The sequence below is a fragment of the Hemiscyllium ocellatum genome, chromosome 48 (genome assembly GCF_020745735.1).
Source record: "Hemiscyllium ocellatum isolate sHemOce1 chromosome 48, sHemOce1.pat.X.cur, whole genome shotgun sequence".
NCBI lineage: Eukaryota > Metazoa > Chordata > Chondrichthyes > Orectolobiformes > Hemiscylliidae > Hemiscyllium > Hemiscyllium ocellatum.
In genome coordinates, this window is record NC_083448.1 from 420,255 (window position 1) to 425,500 (window position 5,246).

The following is a 5,246-nucleotide window of genomic DNA, read 5'->3' on the forward strand; positions in this document are numbered from 1 at the left end:
CATTGTCCTTCACACTAACAGAAATATGATATCCCTCAAATATCATTTTATCGCTCTTTTGAAAGCTTCCCACCTGCCAGACGTCCCTTTACCTGCAAATAACCTCCACAAGCAATTGCCAAAAGCTCTTCACTAATACCTTCTGGATTGCGGCAAGAAAGATTTTGATCTTAAACTTGTGGACTAGGCTTGTGCATTTCCATGACTATATTCAAACTAATACAATTGTGCTCACTTTGCCAAAGTGTTGTCCCACTAGTGCCTCAGTCCCTTTCCCTACCTTGTTCCCCAAGGGGAGGTCTGGTTTTACCCCTTCCTGCAGTCCAACCATTTACATTCTGACTGAGACATTTTTCTTGTACATGCCTAACAAATCCCACCCATTCAAGCTCTGAGCACTCTGGCAGTCCCAGACTAGGTTTGGAAAGTTAAAATCCCTGACCATTCCAACCCTATCATTCTTACAGATATCTGAGATCTCCCAACATATTTGCTGCTCAAACTCTCGCTGACTGTTGTTGGCCTGTAGTACAGTCATATCAAACTTTTGATTCATTCTGTTCCTCAGAATTGTTCCCAACAATTTGTCTCCCCCTGCTGTCAGACTGTCTGCTCTGTAATTAGCTGGCCTATCCCTGCTGCCCTTCTTGAACAAAGGAACCACATTAGCTATCCTCCAGTCATTCCACACTTTATCAGTGGCCAGCAAAGTATTAAATATATCCACCAGGGCCCGAGCAATCTCCTCCCTTACCTCCCATAGCAGCGTGGGATACATTCAATTGGGCACTGGGGATTTCTCCACATTTAAGCCTGTGAAAACATAAAATACCTCTGCCTTATTGATCGTAATATGTTTGACAAAATTACCATCCCAACTGAAATCACCAGCTACGATGCCTTGCTCCTGTGTGAATACAGATGGGAAGTATTCATTGAAGACCTCACCTACTTCCTCTGGCTTCATGTACCGATTGTCCCTTTGCATTTCTTTGTGAAATCAGTTGAGACTGATTGATTTGCTGCAGACAACATCCACCAGTCATCATGGGTACGGCGATCGAGTTGTGCGTCTATCCTTGTCAAATGTTTTATTGCGCTGGTGAGGCTTTCAGCTTGGCGATTTTGCGGGTCAATTTGTTGGAAATACAGCAACGCAGCTGAGATCCGGCATGGGACCGATGAGTTGATGTCTCCATGACAGCGATGGCCGGCTTTTGAATGACTGCACAGCTCAATCGACCATGTGACAAGACCTTGCAGACCGTGAAAGCAAATGCCACGACAAACCTTGACACAGCACAGCGGACGAGACGAGCGCTGCACATGGTCAGAGAGCGGAATGAACCCGCGACCATGGCGTTATTAGCACCACGCTCTAACCAGCAGAGCTAACCGACCAACGAACGCTCTGCTTCAAAGCATATGCCTATATTGCCGACGCTCATAACCACGGCGGCTATTGTAACGAACCTTCAACGATCGCTCACTGTGCTTCTGGAAACTCACAGACCTTTGGAGTCAGGGTTATGTGCTGCTGATAAACTGCTGCGAACATTATGCCAAATGCATTGGAATTGTAACCCAACTTTGGGATTCTTTCTGCTCCCGAAGGACGCAGTTGCTTTAGAGTCAGCAACAGCGCAGAACTCAATTGCACGTTTTGCTCAATGACTCATGTTGCTTTTGCAATCTTCGTTTGACAGCATATTTAGCAGGTTATCACGCCTTCCTGCAGCGTTTGTCAGCGACAGATCAGCTGCTAAGATGACTGCTTCAGACAGCATGCTACATCCTACATTTGAAAATGGAAAAGGTGCAAACGCTTACAGGCTGAACACTCTCTCACTATTTTGCCTGGCGCGTCAGAGGCTGGGAGCTGACCTTATGAAGGTTTTTCAATCATGAGGGGCATTTTTCGGGGAAATAGATAAGTTAGTTCGTTTCGCTCAGGTGGGGCAGTGCAGCACGACAGGGTATAAATCTGGTGTGGGAGGGTGAGAATTCGACAGGCAGTGAGGAGCAACGGCGTCACGCAAAGGGTGGTGAGTGTCTGCAATAAGTTGCCGGACGAGCTGGTGATGGCTGGTACAATTCCAATACTTTTAAGGAATTTGGATGTGTATTTGAATAGGAAGGGTTTAGAGAGACATGGGTCAAGTGCATGCAATCGTGGCTGGATCCGTTGAGGATATCTGTTCGGAATGGACGAGCCAGACCGAAGATTGTGTTTTCAGTGCTGTCCATATCTAATGGCTCTATGATATTGCAGGTGAAATGATAAAAGCGATGAATAAAATAATGAAGTAAAATTGTCTGAAGTTGTTAAATTCAAACAACTTCAGATAATTTTATTTCAATTATTTTACTTACCTTTTTTATTTGCGTTTTTCTCACTGTTGTGTACCTCTTATTTCTTGATTGTCTCTCTTTCTGTCGCTTCCCACTCTGTCAATACATTTTTCCTCTCCTCTTCCCGCTTTGCTACGCTTCTGCCCTGTTTTCCATTTTGTCTCTGTTTCACACATCCCCCACATATTTTGTCACGTAAAACTGTCTTCAGCCTTGGTCATTCGCGGCTCCTAATCTCCCTTTAATCTCTCCGTGCACTATCATTATCACCTTTGCATCTGGAGCCTGGACTCACCTTCTCTCAGCCTGGTGTTAATAGCTCTGTAAATCTCCCCTATATTCAAAATCTTTAACAAAGGGTCAGTTAGACTCGAAACGTCAACTCTTTTCTCTCCTTGCAGATGGTGCCAGACCTGCTGAGATTTTCCAGCATTGTCTCTTTTGGTTTCGAATTCCAGCATCTGCAGTAATTTGCTTTTATTAATGACTTTGTGATATTGCTGGGGATATGATGGCTCCAGTGTCGATGCATGAGAGGTGAGCAAGCGAATGAATTCCCTCTGGAAGTCGCGGGAAATGTAGTAACAGAGATCCAGGAAAATGAGTTGAACGAATCTTTGAAGTGAATTGAAGCCTGAACTCTAGTTCTCCTCAGAGACTGTGCCAGGTCGACTTAATACTTTATATATTTCATGTTTTGCAATTCTTTGTGAAAACAATTGAGACTGATTGATTTGCTGCAGACAACATCCACCAGTCATCATGGGTACGGTGATCGCGTTGTGCGTCTATCCCTGTCAAATGTTTTATTGCGCTGGTGAGGCTTTCTGCTTGGTTATTTTGTGATTCACTTTGTTTGGAAATACAGCAACGCAGCTGAGATCCGGCATAGGACCAACGAGTTAATGTTCCATGACAGCGATGGTCGGCTTTCGAATGAATACACATCTGAATCGATCATGTGACAAGTTCTTGCAGACGGTGAAAGCAAAAGCCACGACAAACCTTGACACAGCACAGCGGACGAGACGAGCACTGCACATGGTCAGCGTGGGGATTGAACCCACGACCTTGGCGTTATTAGCACCACGTTCTAACCAGCTGAGCTAACTGACCTACGCAGTCATGCTCTCAAAACAAAGGCTTATATTGCCTGCGCTCACAACCACGGCGGCTATTCGTTTTCTGATTTGCAATCGATCGCACGATCGTCTGAAGTATTTCCTTCCGTTGCAAAGCTTTTTGACAAAAAAAAACATTGACTTTTCCGAACGCACACACTCGAGCTAACCATTTGCTCTGATATCCAAAATTAAGCACAATGTTCGGACGCATGCAATTTCAATCGCAATGCCACCAGCTCAGCTGCAGCTTGTCATGGAAGGGCATGAATCGGGTAATTGGATAAGTTCCTTTCGCTCAGGTGGGACAGTGAAGAACGAGAGCGTATAAATCTTGTGTGGGAGTGTGAGAATTCAACAGGCAGTGAGGAGCAACAGCTTCACGCAGAGGAATGTGCTTGTCTGCAATAAGTTGCCAGACGAGGTGGTGGTGGCTGGTACAATTCCATTGCCTTAAAGGAATTTGGAAATGTATTTGAATAGGAAGGGTTTAGAGAGACATAGGTCAAGCGCATGCAATTGCGGCATGATCTGTTGCAAATTTCTATTCGGAATGGTAGAGTTCGCCCGAAGGCTGTGGTTTCAGTGCTGTCCATATCTAATGGCTCTATGACATTGCAGGTGAAATGATAAAAAAAATGAATAAAATAATGAAGTAAAATTTTCTGAAGTTGTTAAATTCAAACAACTTCAGATAATTTTATTTCAATTATTTTATTTATCTTTGTTATTTTTATTTTTTTTCACTGTTCTTTGGAATCTGGTGTGGGAGGGTGAGAATTCGAAAGGCAGGACGAGCAACAACCAATAATGGTCATGACAATAATAGCACAAGCTCAAGAAAGAGAGAGTAACTCAATTGTGAACCTCTGCACCAGAGGGTTAAAAAGAGCAGAAAATAAGATTGCAAAAAAAACAAATCAAAACAAATGGTTAAGAAAAGAAATGGGGAACACTGTTGTTTTTGCAGATAGAGCAAAAACTTACAGAAAAGGGGTACAGCAAGAGGACTATTAACCCTGCTGGTATTTCGGGAAGAGTATCTCTACTTTTCAGTTCATAATTATAGATAATTATGCACTAACTTTAATGTAGTTTTATTAAAGAATATAAATGCTTTTACCGTAATATTTAAGATTTCTGAAACATATAAGCGAAGAATGAAAAAGATACATTGTTAAGGTGTATGTACTAGAACGGAATGTACCTATGGATAATGAAAGAAGTTACAAAGGGGAACATCGAGATGAGAGTTTAGCCTTATGACAGCACGTGCAAGGAGGAAATTGCCAACTTGGAAGGAACGGGGCAATGGGCGTGGTGCATAGTTGGGTAGAGGCAGAATAGTAAGAGAGATTGCATATTTAGGATTCTGGAGAGATGACCTCACTCAGGTTAGTGTACAGTTATACCGTTTGAGCTAAGTTCTAATTTGCTTTTATTTTCTTATGCAATTGAAACCCTTACCTGCAAGTTCGTAATAAACTGTCTTGTTTCCAGCTTTGGTGGTCTCGTCTAAATTTTAACTAGTTTGTTTCTCACACCACACAGTTGGATAATCCGTCAATCACCTTATTAGTCAGTTTCTCAAATGTGTCAGGAGAGTTTTACATACCAGACGGCATGACTTTGAACTGGTGTGGTTCCTTTGGCGCTGCGAATGTCGGAATTGCATTGGATCTTTCTGACAGTGGTATCCTCTGAGCAAGTCCAACTTAGAAATATATGTTGTTTGTCAATTTTTTTCGATGCAGTACACCAACCATGGAATTC

At 43.0% G+C, this 5,246-nt stretch overlaps 1 non-coding gene across 1 annotated transcript; it reads right to left on the bottom strand.

The window, feature by feature from the left end:
* Window positions 1-3,394: 3,394 nt before the first annotated feature.
* On the bottom strand, window positions 3,395-3,468 carry trnai-aau (transfer RNA isoleucine (anticodon AAU)). The gene has a single exon. It is a non-coding gene; the product is annotated as a tRNA-Ile (tRNA).
* Between the last annotated feature and the right edge of the window lie 1,778 nt (window positions 3,469-5,246).